General features: G+C 41.2%; 1 non-coding gene across 1 annotated transcript; it reads left to right on the top strand.

Annotated features, from left to right (window-relative positions):
* Nucleotides 1-3001: 3001 nt before the first annotated feature.
* trnar-ccu (transfer RNA arginine (anticodon CCU)) lies at nt 3002-3074 on the top strand. The gene has a single exon. It is a non-coding gene; the product is annotated as a tRNA-Arg (tRNA).
* Nucleotides 3075-16646: the final 13572 nt, after the last annotated feature.

Raw genomic sequence — 16646 nt, 5'->3', positions numbered from 1 at the left:
TATTTGCTATTTATTTGCTTGGTATCAGCCTGATACTGAATCTAGCCGTATCGCACCACCACCGCTAGCATCGTGTCGGAGGGTTCAGGAGGTTCAGTACCGGGGTTAAACCCATAAATCTACTTCGGGATTCTCAGGTCGAGAGAAGCATCGAGGAACGTGATTGCCATCAATCCCTCGCTCAGGAGATGAATTGATGTCCTTTAAGATTCCTTTCATCCCATTGGTCCAGAAGAAAAGCGCTGATCTGCCAAAATATGTTGGCGGGGTAATAGGATGTAAATCTACAGTTCATATTTTACTTTTTGTGTGGGTTTCAGTGGGGAACAAAAAGATGACAAATGTGTCGCTGGCACAGCACTACACGCAACTTCTGAATGAAGATCCTTCACGGACGTTAAAGGACGAGCCTTGTCCTACGTCACGCCATTTTGTCTCGTCTGGCTGTTTGACGTCGCAGAAGGCCGATTTATCCATCTCCGAACCGAATGAAATCACATTTAATTTAAATAAGAGATTATGATTTCACAGTGGAAGTTATGGTAATATTAAGCACTATCACACCTCCGCACGAGAACCTTGAGCCACAGTGTTCTCATCTAAATGGAGTCTTTAGGTCTTAGTGTCGACAGAGCATTGCGAGCCTTGTCGTTAGCTCGTCGTTAGTAATCCTGACCGTTTCCAGGAAATAGTTCAGCAGTACGCCCTCACCCTCCGTGAAGGCTGGATCTTTGAGATAAAGTCTTGCATATCGTCGGGAACTTTTTGGCCACTAAACATTCTTCAGGCCCAGCTACGCTAAGATTGCGAGACATCAAACTTTGTTGCCATGCACCAGCCACACTCAATGGCGAAATCTAAAATTCTTCACAATTTAGCGTCACCCATTTGTCCAGTATAGCTGGTTCAAATTTGGTACCAACCAGAAAAGTCCAGAGGAAGAGTGTCTTTGAAGGATAACCTGAAAATGTCCAAAGAAATATTATGAAAGTCTCCCTTCAAACCAAAATGCCAAACTTCCTGAGTGTATTTGGCATGGCTCCTAGAGACTTTTTTGTGGGTCTACTTATAATAGACATGGCTACCAGATAAACTGTTCTTAAGTGAAACTGGCCTTGGGGGCCAATAACAATTTTGTCTTTAGAAGACCCCCGGAAATGGACCAAATATCCCTAAAATGGTCGCTTCAAACAAAGATTGGCTGATTTTCAGGCATGACTTCTTGAGACTTTTTTGTGGGTCTACTCGCGTTAGACATGTCTACCAAATATCATGTCGTTAAGTGAAACTGGCTTCAGGGACTGTGGATAAGTTCTTCTTTGCAGGACCCATGAAAATGGCTAAAATAGTCCTAAAATGGTCAGTTCAATCCTGTGTAGTTTCCGGCATGGCTTCTTGCAAATTTTGTGTAAGCAAGGTAAACTAGCATCGGGGACAGACTTTAAAATGTTTTATATGATTTGTGAAACTTTGCTGCCAGCTTTCCATAATTTAGCGTCAACCATCTGTCTCGTTATTATACGTGGAGCAAATTTGTGCACAGGTTAGCTTGAGAACCACCACGCTAGCTAGGGACCTCTGCCGTGGATTTAATTATCTGTGCATCCTGGATCGGAAATCATCCGCTAGCTCAGCACATTCATGATGTTTTTCTGCTCCTGGAGGATCGACTGATGAAGATGCCTTGCGTACAAAAACCAAAACCACAGAAGAAGTGCGCGTGTCTAAAAATAGCCTCATGAATAATTAATGAGAAGGCAAAGTGACCCAGATGTGGAGGTAGCTCATTGTGCGTAAGTGCATCAAAATGAATCCCGAAGAGCGAACAGAGACGACGCCGACACACGTGCTAAAGCGCCAGCCTCGCATCTTAATGTCCACGTCCGTCGGGAGCTCATTAGCCGCGGGGCGAAGTACATGAGTTAGCGTGTAATAATGGAAATTAGCCATTAGCTTGTGGCTACGTGCGCAAATGCACCACTTAAAGCCCCCCAACCATCACTTCATCAACATATTTATTCAAATGAAGCTGTATGCAAACTAGCATGCTGGAACATTTCATTTGAAATAATACTAGCCATACCACACCATATATGTAACTGCTAATATAGTAATAGAACGTGTACAAGAAAAAATACTGGACATATTTGTCAAATTAGTACAGGAAACGGTACTACAAGCAGTACCACACATAGTACCAGTAACGGTACAAGCAATGCTTGAACCACTACGAAAGCAGTACTAGACACAGCACTAGGAATAGTACGAGAAACAGTATTTCTAGTGCCAGTGGAAATACATTAATAGTGAGTTGGCACATGCCAGGTACTATTTGTAGCACCTACTTATGCCAGTGACTTGCCAGTTCCAGACACTCGTGTTTTTGGTCAGTTTGACGTGGAACACGACACATGCGTGAGTTTGGTGATGTGGAACAGCAAGTCAATAAGCAAACACGCGGCGTCAGGAGAGGCTTTGCTGATTGGCCGTTCGTGTGCGTGCGTTTAGCCACACACGCTGCGGCGGGTCCATATGGACCGTGGCGGTGGCGGCCATCTGTCCTCCTCTGGCCCTCCGTCTGTCTCAGGCTGCTCGGCAAATGGCTCTTAGTTAGGCATGAGGGTAACATGTAACATATATGTTAGTGTTTGATAGGAGGCTAGCATGTAGCATATTAGCATGTTAACATATATGGCAGTATGTTAATGTATATCCATCAATCCATCCATCCATTTTCTGAGCCGCTTCTCTTCACTAGGGTCGCAGGCGTGCTGGAGTTTATCCCAGCTGTCATCGGGCAGGAGGCGGGGTACACCCTGAACTGGTTGCCAGCCAATCGCAGGGCACACAGAAACAAACAACCATTCGCACTCACAGTCATGCCTACGGGCAATTTAGAGTCGTTAATGTAGATGTTAGTGTGTTATTGTGTTTGTATTCACTCCAATGAATTGGTGCATATAATTTATTTATTTTTTTAAATACTCTCAGTTTGCAACGTGCCCCAGTGGCCTAATGGATAAGGCACTGGCCTCCTAAGCCAGGGATTGTGGGTTCGAGTCCCATCTGGGGTGATTATCTTTTACATGGAAAAGGATGACACGCTGTGGCGACCCCTAACAGGACAAGCCGAAAGGATCAGAAGAACACGGTCCAAGAAAGCTGGGACATCCATCCACTTTCTTTACCGCTTATCCTCACTAGGGTCGCGGCCTGCTGGAGCCTATTCCAGCTATCTTCGGGCAGGGGCAACAAATACTGGAAAAGCTGAGGAACGCTTAAAAAAAAAAAAAAAAAAAAAACCTGTTTGGAACATTCGACAGGTTAAATGAATTGGAAACAGGTGAGTGTCATGATTGAGTATAAACGGGGCATCCCCGAAAAGCTCAGTTCTTCACAAGCAAAGATGAGGTGAGGTTCACCACTTTGTCAACAACTGCATGAGCAAATAATGCAACAGGTTAAGAACAATGTTTCTCAATGTATAATTTGCAAGGAGTTTCGGGATTTCATCATCTACGGTCCATAATATCATTAAAAGAGTCAGAGAATCTGGTGAAATCTCTCCACGTAAGCGGCAAGGCCGAAAACCAACATTGAATGACCTTCGACCCCTCAGGCAGCACTGCATTAAAAATATCATTGTGTAGGATATTGTCATGTGGACTCAGGAACACTTCAGAAAATCATTGTCAGTTAATACAGTTGGTCACTACATCTACAAATGCAAATTAAAACTCTACCATGCAATGCGAAAGCCATATAGTAACAACAACCAAAAACGCCGCCAGCTAGCTTCTCTGGGCCCGAGTTCACCTGAGATGGAATGACGCAAAGTGGAAAAGTGTGCTGTGGTCTGACCAATCCACATTTCGATTAAATATAGGTTGAAAATGATTTGTAAATTATTGTATTCTATTTTTAATTAAGTTATTCACAATATCCCAACTTCATTGGAATTAGGGTTTTGACAATAATTATTTTCCTTTTTTTTTTAAATTGAAAAATAAATAAATATATGGATCACAGTTGCGCAGCGGTGTGGCGTCGGTGTGTCTGGATGCCGCGACACGTAGCGCTCACCTGTCGTAAAAGGTGCGATGCTATCTTCAGAGATGTCGGCACGTCCAAAAATACGACCGCTTGCTCGCGACTGTGCATTTGCACTTAGCAGCGAGTGCGAAAAGGGGAAAAAAATAAAATGAAAAAATAAGATGCATTGTGTTATTTCTGAGCTTGGTTGCCTCCCGGGAGAACGGGAGCGTCTTCACACGTGGAAATGACAATCTGGAGTGAAAGCCCACCGGATTTTCAACATGGACGCGCTGCACCACATCATCACAGCCGCATTACGTTCAGAAATTGGACAGACGGGCTACTTATTTTAATTGTATTATTGCATTATTTATTTTATCATCAATTATTCATTGTATTTGTATTCATAATTTATACAATTATTTTCAGCATAATTTTTATTTTATTATGTATAGTTAATTGAAATATAATCCAATTATTTAAGAAATATAAATGTAAGTGTTCATACAATAATAATTCTTGCTCACGTTTAAATTTTAGTTATGTCAGATAATATAATTAGTTGAATATTTAGTAAATGAAAAAAAATCTATGATATTTAAAATGGTTTATTTCAGTAATAAAATAATGATTGCTTATTTGTGTCATTGTAATCGTTGTGATTTTAATTAAACTCTTGTAAAACTGTTTAGTTCACTATTATGTTGAATTATATTATTGTCAGTCAATTCACTGACCAATTATTTAATCAAATAAATTTTATTTTTATCCAATTATCTCCAATGTGTGTAGGGTTAGGTAGTATTTGATATTATTGCATAATTTTTAAAACATTTTTATAAAACAATCTGCATTTTTTTCAGGGTGGAAAATGAATATCAGATATTTTTCCAAGAAAAATAACTCATACTCTTTCAGCGGAAAATCGTGTTACGTCGCCAGCGTAGGAACGGAACTCGTTCGTAAATCCAGGGCTTCCTGTATTGATTACGCTATATGCATTCCATATTGTTCTACAATGCTTTTTTAATTATGGAGGAGAGGTTTAAATGAGTGCAATAATGCTGACTGCAATTATAGCGAGTCTCTCTGTGCGCGCTTTCTTTTATTCTTCACTGAATTAAAACAAAACTTTTAAAAGAAGCAAGACAAGTTTACGTCTGTGTTATCTCAGAACTGCAGTGGGTCAGTAACGACTCCAGCGAAAACAACTATTCGATGCCGCACGATGGAGCCCAACCACAACACGAAAACACACAATGGCAAAGAAAATGAAAGGGGAAAAAAAGCAATTTAGCTATTGCCATCGTGGGCACGTCTTCATCTTACAAGATTGCCTCTTTTTTTTTTTTACAAAATAATATTTTTTTAAGGGAGGGGGAGGGGGGGGAATCCAGCATTATTCTTGAAAAATATATGACTGACTTGAAAAAGAGGATTTTTATTCTCAAAGAAAACAAGAATTATTTTCTTGAAAATATTACTTGGTCTCTAAATATGTACGTATTTTGTTCATTTATTTTTACTTTATTTTTAATTAGTTTGCTGACGAACATTCTAGAAGCTAACACACACTTCCCCCACTTATTTAACATAACTTCCTACTATTTTCAGGTCGCTAGCGTTGTTTAATTAGCACTTAAGCTAATCGTGACAGAGAATGCAAAGCAACACTCACCCCTTTAGTTTGCTTCGCAACCAACGGCAGTCATCTCAAGTAATGGTAACAGTGAAGAAGAAAAAAAAATGTGATGTTCAACAAACTTCTTAATAATGTACATTCACGCAGCTGTAGCCCGTAGAAAAGTAATTTACACGCAAGTTATGTGACGATACTCGCCGTCAAGTTCACGGAGATACGGTAGCAAGTCGACTTCCGGTGTGACAATGTTCAAAGTAAAAGCATATATTTCATATTAAGAACAAATTGCGGCATTCACACCAGTGATAGTCAACCTTTATTGGGCCAAGGCACATATTTCATATTTGAAAAATCTCACGGCACACCTACAAACTAAAACGTTACAAAAAAATGGATACACCTGTCAATTATGTATTTTCTGCGATCTAATAGAAAAGTATTTATTTGCTCTGTCTGTCACTCTACATCGCTGGAATGGATAGAAGAGCAAAGATCGATTATTAGTTTTTTCTTGTAAAGAATAATTTTCTGACCAATGAAGTGAAATGTGATCATTTCCCGCAGTACAACTGAAGAGTTCTCACGGCACACTTACATGCCACGGCACACTGGTTGGGGACCACTGCTTTAGAGGAGCTAAACGCTAATCTAAATTTGGTGTGTCATTCAGGTAATCGTCACGTTTTTGACACGTGGTGTAAACAAAAAAAAATTTAAAACATTAAAAAAATTCAGAGGGAGTGCACATGCGAAAGCAAGCAGCTCTATTCCCCCCAGCCGCCAACATCTAATAATAAAAGTTGAGCTGTGGATGACGGCGGATAAAAGCGGCGCTCCATTTAGCAGCGCCTCAAGGTAACGCTCTCCCGATTGTGGGAGGTCGACCGTATTTTGGGATGCGCTCCCTCGAGCTCCTCTTGTTGTCACCGCACACTCGCACACAGTGACACGCAGAAAACAAATCTGCGAAAGTCTCACCACGCTCCCCAAATATAAATATCAAGTTTTTCATGATTATTCAACACACTGAAAGGCAGCAAAGGGTTTATTGTCCCGAGCTGCTAGTCCCCCACCCCCCGCAAAATTAATCACATAAGCACGTCACTTGAAGGCACCAAAAAGAGGACAAATATCAACAAAGGATTGATAGTTTCACAGTAAGTGCATTATGGCTTTTATTGTGAAGGGCTTCAAATATCATAAAATGAAATAAAGTCCTTCCATTTTGTATTTGACATGTAAAATGAAAGTGATGTTTAATGTTCATTGAGCCGTTTTGTTGGTTATATATATATATATATATATATATATATATATATATATATATATATATATATATATTACATTGTTTTCCGTATGCTAAACTACAGTTATTCTCGAGAAAATATATTTTCTATAAATAGTTTTTGGAGTCTGGAACAGATTAATTGAATTTACATTATTTCCTATGGATAATATTGCTTTGGTTTGCGAACAATTTTAAAAAAAGAAATACTTAGAAATACTTTGCAAAGTGTGTTTTAATTAGTTTAAAAAATATATATTTGTTTTCCTTTTTCTCATCAATTTCCGTAAAATTACATCGCCGCGTGGCCATTAACTTGGCTTTGCAACGAGCGAAGGAAGTGCGGCAAAAACTTGGATGATTATAATGCGTTCATCATGGAAAGCTATTGTCATGTTTACACAGTGGATATAAAAAGTCTACACACTCCTCTTCAAATGCCAGGTTTTTGTGATATCAACTTTCAGGTTTCTGCTAGACAGCAAAAAAAATGTCATGATAATCCTACTAGAACATCTGAACTTCATTTGGGGTTAATCAGAGGCACTCTAAATGGTAACAAATGTGTGCTGACTCCCATTTATAATGCGCTTGAACGTGATTGGTTAATTGTGAACACAGCCACATCCCGAGTTACTGGAGGGTGTGTACACCTTTGCATTCATATTATCACAGTTGTTGTCTTTTTTCCCCCCCAATTTAATCGTAGAAGTTATAGGTCAAAATAATGATGGAAAAACTTTAGAAATGCTTACAAAAACCTGGCATTGAAACAGGGATGTGCAGACTTTTTATATTCGCTGTAGATCTCTGGTGGAATTTGATGAAATACTTGAATTGAATGATATTTTTTTTTTCTGCAAAAGGACGCCATTGGCGACCTTTGGTGCTGTCGGCGTCGATACAAAATCTATTCTGTTTTATTTATTTTCTTGGCTCGCCGGCGTTAAGATGGATGTTAGCGGCGGTGCGCTAGCGAGAAGGCGAATTAGCGCCTACCGACAATGAAGAAATAAATCTGGGTCACAATCCCCCCTGCCTTGTTTTTTTTCTTCTCCAGGAGAGACTTCACAACGATGTTTACTTCTTCGTCTCTTGTTGCTGCTGGAGACGTGAAAATGGGACAACTCCGAAGAGATAATAAGCTTGGCGTGCATTGTGTGCGTATATGTAAAGCTCATCTATGAAAATAATTATGACGGACTTCTCCTTAAAAGTCATCAACTATTGTATATTTTTTTTCCAGTGAATAATCTTTTTTTTTTTTAAGTCAAAAAAGAAAATCATTCTTTAAAAAATGTATTTGTGGGTAAAATTTGACTATTTGCTTGAAGTAATATATATATATATCCTAAAATATATTTTAAATTCTCAGTAGAAATAAGACCCTTTTAAAGGTAGAAAAAGCTTCTTCTTTATTAAAAAAAAAAAACAAAGAACCAAACAAAATCGGTTTTATTGTTGGTAAAATGTGACATTTTACTGGAAAAAAAATGATTCACTGCAAAGATACTTTTTTTTTAACTTTTAACATTTTTTTCCTGAATAATAAAATTCAGCTTTTTTCTCTCCCAAAAAATGTTAACCAGAAAATTCTACTTTCCCCCCCCCCAAAATTGCTCCCCCCCCCCCCCCCCCCCACCCCCCTCAAAAACTCCCCCATTCTTTTTTTGTTAAGCTACACACCTATTAAATCTTTACACATAGAGGACATAAGCTCTACTCCTTGAAGACTACATTGCTGTTGATGTTGTTTCTGACAACTGGATTGTTTTTGATGTTTGCAAAAACACGTTGAGGTCACTGACAATCAAATTGTTTTGGATGTTTCACCTTTTGAGGTTCTACAAATGTACTTTTCCAGCACAAAGGCAGCCAGTCACTGCAATTTTCCGCCAATCTACCCTCCCGACCAGACTGGGAGGGGGGGGGGGAAGCAAAACCAGAGGTTAATAAAAACAAAAAGCACCGAGCGGGGAAAAGAAAGACACCAGTCTCATTAAAAGGTGCAACATTATTGTTATCTAAGCACTTCCTAAGTTTTCTTGAGCAAAGGTTAGCTGAAACGGCTTTATTTGAAGTGCCCAGTGAGCAGTACACCATGAAACTCACTCAAAATGTCGAGAGATAACATTTGCCACAAAACAACCACAATCGAACGACTCCGTTTTCTCCACAAATGAGGTACTGTCATCGTCTTCAATTTCACAGCTTGGATCCCAGGCAAAACATTTAGCGCAATAGTGGTCTAAGTCTAAACATCCGTCAAATCTATACATTTTTCTTGAAAGATGATAAATAACATTCACTTATACCAAAACGCAGATGCACCGGTGCTCAAGGTCAGTGACCTTGCTTTCTGGTGATTGTTTGTTGTTATTGTTAAGCGTGTTGTCCTCTTAAAAGTTTTACCTTCGTGGTCGGAGAGTTTGTTTCTTGGCAGCTTGGTGGTCTTTGTAATGCGCATCCAGTCCCGTTTTATTTTTAGCTATTGGCCACACGGCGGTTGGCCGCAAACTTCACTTGTACTCGCTTAGGCGCCAGCGACAAGGAACGACCTGAAACCTTTCCGGCTTTTTTAAATGATGTAACATTGTAAGAGCACATTTGCAATAGAAGTCATTGAAAACTCTTTGAATTGTTTTTTGAAGATGAACAGTTGTGGTATGGTAATAATAATAATAATAATAATAATAAAAAGAGCATGTGTGGCTTGAAGGTTTGCCGATGTTCTCCTCTTCCTCAACAAACTCCGCCACAGCTTGTGTACTATTTGCATAAGCTCTGAATAATACATGACTGTTTTTATGATTGCAGTTTGCTTTTGTTCACGAGCTTCTACACTACAGGGGCAGCAACAATGTGTTACTTTTGTTTTCATAACGAGGCCAAACAGTCCAAAATCAAGTATTTGTGTTCCGGTGCCAATTATGATAACTTCGATAACATTAAACTGCCGTTGACAATTTCTTATGGTGCACAAAGTACTCTTGTTCACGGAACGAATTCATGTCGTAAGTCGAGGTACCACCCGTATTTGCACCTTGTTACTTCCCACCGCCGACGACAGTTGAAGCCTGGTTAAACGTCTCCGTGTTTGACATCTCTGCCTCCGTTTGGCCGGTGAAAGACTTGGCTTGTTAGCGCAAACGCGAAGCGACGTGCGCGCCGGCTGCGCTCCTAGCATCCATAATTTAGCGAGTGGTGATGTTAAGACGCACGGAATCGCGCGGCCTTGTCTCTCGTCGCATTTAGTTTACTTTTGCTTACACTTACAACACGGCAGCGAACAGAGATGAGCTAGTTCACAAAAAGCGGAGTCAGAGCGCCGGGGAATGATACGTGAGGTATCTAATTCGCCAGCGGCTATCGTCAGCTCATTTTGTATTTCATCAGGGTACCCGCTCGCATTGTCTGTTGCCACACCGGCCAAGACCAGTGACAATGCGCCCGTCAAAAAACGGACATTAGCTGAATGATTATTCATTAAAAAAAAAAAAAAACAAGTACATTTGGATAGTTGAAGATTATTTAAAGTGAAAAGAAAACGCATACGTTACGATCGGTGAAATTCCAACATTGTCTTTGCTGTTTACAAAAACATGTTAGCTGTTTGTAGTCCAGCTGCTCTGCCCGGAGAGGGTGGTCTCTTTTTTTCCTCCTCTGCGAGTTTGTTCTCCAATCCTCTGAAGATTTTACACGACACCTGAACTTATTCCCAAAGTCCCGATTCATATTGTTAGCAGAAATGAAAAGAAATAAAATAAATAAATGGCCACTGGATCACTGCCAGACTTCTTTTGTCCCTGGCGGCCAATCCCAAAACACAAGCGAGGCAACTATGTCCTTCCCCGGAGATGAAGGTTCTGCTCCTCAGAGATCCCATCGGGATGACCCATGATGGATGTTGTTGATGTCGTTAGCTTACCACAGGCTAGCAATTTAGCTTCTGAGAAATGTTACGCTACTAACTTACTATCGTTGGTGTTAGGCGGCTTACTCAGCTAACATAACAAGGCTAGCTACTTAGCTTGTTACTTAACAATGCTAACGGTATGTTAATCAGGTGAGGTCTGATTACAGAATGCTGATATGGTACTAACGTGAGGCCGAGCTAAGCTAAAGAGGCTAGCTGCTCAGCTGATGAACAAAAATTCGATTGTTATGGTTCTTACACGAAACCTAGTGCCAAATTGCGAGCATTATGGGACTTCTACGAGGCCTAGTTACGATTATTGGTACTAACTGAACTGACTAAGCAAATGAAGCTAGCTACTTAGCGCATTAACAAAAAGGTGAAAATTATAGGCTACTACCCACACAATACCAAATGATAAAATGATAACGTTATGCAACCAATGTGAGGCTTCCTTGCTATCCGTGGTGCTAGCAAGCTTAGCCAGCTATGTAAGCTAAAGAGGACAACTACTTACCTCATGAACCGAAATGCTACGGTTATGCTACTCACACATTATAACCTGCAAAACCTTAGCATTCTGAGCAAAGGAGCTCACCTCTTTAGCATAGCTAGCTAAGCTCCACAGAGAGCAACTAAGCCTTGCTTCGGTAACATATCCTTTGCATTTTGTAACTCGGTTTCACATGTGTACGAGCTAACTTGCTAGCCTCTTCAGTTTAGTTGGCTAAACATGTCAGACCTCTTTTTTTGCGCTGCGATTTTTTTGTTGTTTCGAAAAACGTATGACACACTTAAAATTGTCCTCTAAGTTTAAGAAAAAAACTTATTAAAGACAAATTATCAGGTTAGTTGAAGACAACAGATATTGTTCTAAAGCGAACAGGTTCATTTTATGACATTAAATTGGCTTTGACGTATACGAAAATGTACTAATGTGTAAAAAAAAACATACTGTACGTTCATTGAAGACCCTCGTCTTTCTTTTTTCCCCATTATTTGTTATATATTTGATCAACCTATGCAAAAACATGCCGTGCTTTTAATCCACATTCTAGCTGTTAAAAAAAGAATGAAAAAATATAAAAAGTAGGACTGAGAACCTTTAGGCACTACAGTGTTGTCTCCTAGCAACTAACACTAAAAGGAAATAAAAGAGTAGGCAGTGCAGAAAAAAGGCGACATTCTGCGAAACTAACAATTTAACCAGTCCAAGTTGTATTTGTACCATATTCAAAAAAACTAATTGTCATTTTTTTAAAGGGTTGACGCTAGTTGCTAAGGAGATAAAACCTCGTAAAAGAAGTAGAAATATCCTGGAGCCGAACTCACAGCAACAATATTCCCAGCCGTTGTGGTAGCTGGATTGATTTTATTTTGTTTTGCTGCAGGGCTACAGGCAAACTTTTCACAGCCTTATTTTATGTTTTCCCAACAAAAAAAGGTGCGTCACTGTCCTTCCCTTTTCGTTTTGGTTTGTTGATGTTGTGCGGCTAGAGGCGATGCGCAAGCAGTGAGGACGGGGAGGACGTGCATCTCCATCACTGAGGTCGATACCGTACCTTCGCCACACGTGCAGTGTGAAGCAACTTCCAGCGAGATAACTTACGCCAATAACGATACAATTTTGACTTCATTTACGATATGATCTACTCCAAATACGATCCGATTTACTCCGATTACGAGTCAATGCATTCACGATGTACAAGAAGTGATACAATTCACTCCGAATTACGATGGGATACGATAGTCCCGATAATGATGCAATTACAGTTACGATGACGATATAATTTACTCCATTACAATACAATTGCAATGTTACGCGATTCACGTGAACTATGATGCAACGCCAATTCATTCCAAAGATACGATTCATTCCAACACCGATTATATTTATTCCAATTCCAATATGATTCACTCAATTAAAATGCGATAGGTTACACTCCAATGACGACGGGATGTGATTCATTCCAGTCGCGATCCGATTTATTTCAATTCCGGTTTTATACATTGCGCTATATGAAGGTATTCTAATGCCATACAATTCACTCCAAATTATCATCTGGTATGGTTCATTCCAAGAAGAACCGGCCTCCAATCACAATGTAAATGTGGTATGACTGACTCCATTCCAATACGATATAACATGATATGATACACTTACAATTAGATTATGATATGATACGTTACGATACACTCCAGTAATGATACATTGTGATCCACTCCAATTGCAATCCAATTGACTCCAATTCCGATACGATACATTCACGCGACATATTATAGCTACTCCGCTGCAAACGATTTCACTCCAGATTATGCTAGGATGCGATACGATTCATTCCAATAACGATACGATAACAATTCCTCCAATTACGATACGCTGCATTCCGATTACGATTCGCCATTCCCTACCATGGAGATACGATCCTTACAATTGCGATGATTCACTCCGACTCCGTTACGACTGCGATGTGATTCACTCCAATGACCACATGATTTATTCCTATTCCGATATGATTCACTCAATTATGATATCATTTGGTGAGCGTGCAAAACAGCACTTGACATGTTTTGCATATTCATTCGAATCATTACGGCTGCTTCGTTATTCCCATGCATAAATCTTCTGTCTGTTTTTTTTTTTTTTTCAGTTTAGGCCTCTCCACATTTCCCTTGGCGCAGCACACACACGCGCGCGGGCGCACACACGCACAATCACACATTATGCCAGCAGCTCCTGCAGTTACATGCATATTTTATGGTCAACCTTTCACTCCAATTTTCGCTGCACAGTCTGCAGGGGGCATCCTGGCCAAAAAGTCATCAAGACTCACTGGATGAACTCAAATGTAAACAACAATTCAACGCATGCATTTCGCCAAACAAACACCTCAGGCAGACGCCTCACTTTTCCCCCCGGCGACGTCGATGCACGGCAAGTCTGCGGGGAGGTCATGATGACATCCGAGCTTCTTGTGGACGAGGGAGCACGAAAACAAACGTGTTTACCTTTTCGTTATAGTGTTCCCCGCCAGTTTGAGAACTCACTCATTCGCTGATTTTTATTTCATTTTTTTTTTAACCAATACGCCGTTATTCGCCGAAAAACGTGCTTTCTGAAATGCTTTAATAATTTAATTTAATTTAACAAGATGACGCCAATTAAAATCAGGAGGTGTCAATTGAACCGAGTTTTTCGCCATTCGCGGCAGGCCGATTACTGTATTGTCTCGCAAGTGGCTTAAGTTGACCTCATTGTGGAAAGCTACTCCAGTGGAGTGCAAAGGGGAGACAAATGGGGCGGGCATCCACCTTGAGGGGGGTATCATATTGATTTCACATTACATTTCCAAACACGACATAGTTTTTGATCAGGAAATCTTCTTTTGATAATGAATGCTAAGGAAATTATTTTTGGGTGTATGTTTTAAGATAAACATGATTTCTATTTGCCGGCGCGGTGGCTGACCGGTTAGAGCGTCTACCTCACAGTTCTGAGGACCGTTGCATGTTCTCCCCCGTGCCTGCGTGGGTTTCCTCCGGTTTCCTCCCACATCCCAAAAAACATGCGTGGTAGGTTGATTGAAGACTCTAAATTGTCCGTAGGTGTGAATGTGAGTGCCACTGGTTGTTTGTTTGTATGTGCCCTGCGATTGGCTGGCAACCAGTTCAGGGTGTACCCCGCCCGCCTCCTGCCCGATGATGGCTGGGATGGGATCCAGCACGCCCGCGACCCTACTGAGGAGAAACGGCTCCGAAAATGGATGGATGGATGATTCATATTTGAAGCCTTGCCCATGTAATTAATTTCATTTCCATTTCCTATGTGAATGACAGGTGATCTTGGTGATCTCCAGTTTAAAACATAAAAAAAAAAATACAAAAAATAAAAACACATCCCGTTGTCAGCCTTGAGGGCGTTAATGAGTAGCTATCACGAATTTGCTTCATTTTACTTCCCAGCATTCCTCCAACGAGCCCTTGATTATTCATAAACAGGCCATGTTTCGGGTGTCAAAAGCAAATAGAAAACACAACGGATCTCTGCTGCCCTCTGCAGGCAAAATGTAGACTATATTGCTATTTAATTCCCAAGGACCAAAAGTCCCCTTTTTATAAGACAAAAATCATCATTTGACATCTATTTATCACGGATGCAACTCTTGTGTCAATTTAAGTTGTATTATTTCACTTGGGGTGACTCAAATATGCATTATATGTATTCATGTTGATCTCAGTGAAGATGAATAAATACAATACAAAGACAGTTTCTCTTGGTTTATATTCACAAGATTGGGCTGTGTCACAATTTCTTTCGTATAATTTTTTTAAATTTATTTTTCCCCTCTGCCCTTAAAATTCTATTCGCCGCTTGCTTTGTCAAAGCGCGGGATACTCGAGTAACAAAATGTACAAATTTTGTAGACATACATGGTACCGCTATTGTACACCTTATCTGCTAATGAAAAGGTAAGTATGATTCAAACTGAGAAAAAAAATGAAGTGTAAAAAAGGCTTTATTTCAACAAAAAGTACTTCACGAAGCAGTGGCAGATGACCGCTAACTGGCCGGTCTCACTTTTAAACGAAAACCCGTACGAGAAAAGTAGCCGTTAGCGACTTTCTGACTTGAAAGCGGAAAGTTCTGCTACCCGATTCCTGTGTGCGTCTGGACACTTTGGATTTTGGTTTTGCATGCAGACTAAGCTGTGGTGCTGATTAAAACCAATGTGAGGTATCAACATTTCATAGGTACTGTTGTTGTACACCTCATCTGGTAGCAACATTTTGTCATGATAGATGGTACGTTTTTTTTTTTTTAATATATAATTTCTCTTCGCTAAATTTCATAGACGTACGTGGTACCGTTGTTGTAGACCTTATCAGGCCGACCCTGGTTCGTAAAGGACAGGTGCGTATCATCGGCCTCAATGGTAACGTTGTCGGAAAACAGGTAAGACCAAAAATGTCCTCCGCTGTGCCGGTCAACGCCGGCGTGGCAGATGACGGAGGCGAGGCGGTACGTCTGCTTGGTGTTCTCGTCCACGTCCATCTCCAGCTGCTCGGGCGAGTAGACGCGGTCGTGACTCACGAAACCGTCGCCTGCGATCCGCTTGACGAAGAAGGTCAAAATGTCCGGGTGGGTCCAGAACTGGTTACGGACGGTTTTGTGCCCGCAGGTCTTGCAGCGGCCCTGCCGCCCACCTGTGGCGCGCTTAATCAACGAGCCCAGCGTCTCGCCGTTGCGCGGTTTGGGCAAATTGACGATGTTGCCCAAGTTGGAGACGGACGAGGTGGTGAGGTGGCACTTCGGGCACCGGTTGACGTTGCGCACCTCGATGCCGGTGTGGATCCCGCACTGGTCGAACCACGACAAGAGCGGCACCAACAGATCCACCGAGTCGTTGGTCTCGTACAAAATGAGCGCCGGGACGCAGTCGCAGAGCTCGGCCAGCGCCACGCAAAGTTCCGCCGCCGTGAAGCACATGCCCGGGTTCTCTAGGGCGCTCAGGTAGAGGCACGCGAACGCCGGCATCTCGGAGAGTAAAGTCACGAACTGCTGGATCCGCTCGGGCAGCTTTTGCCGAACCACGCTCAGGTTAAGCGTAGCTTGCAGTGTGGAGTTCATCCAGCAGTTGTTGCAGTAGTTTGCAAAGCGGCAGATCTTCTCGAGCGGGCTCTTCTTCTGGACCGCCGCCCCTTCCAGGGGTTCGTCTTCCCACATGTCGAGGCTTCCCGCCCGAACTGTTGGGTTTGGCAAAATAGCG

This window comes from Phycodurus eques, chromosome 15 (genome assembly GCF_024500275.1).
Source record: "Phycodurus eques isolate BA_2022a chromosome 15, UOR_Pequ_1.1, whole genome shotgun sequence".
Classification (NCBI taxonomy): Eukaryota; Metazoa; Chordata; class Actinopteri; order Syngnathiformes; family Syngnathidae; genus Phycodurus; species Phycodurus eques.
This window is presented reverse-complemented; position numbering and strand designations above follow the sequence as displayed.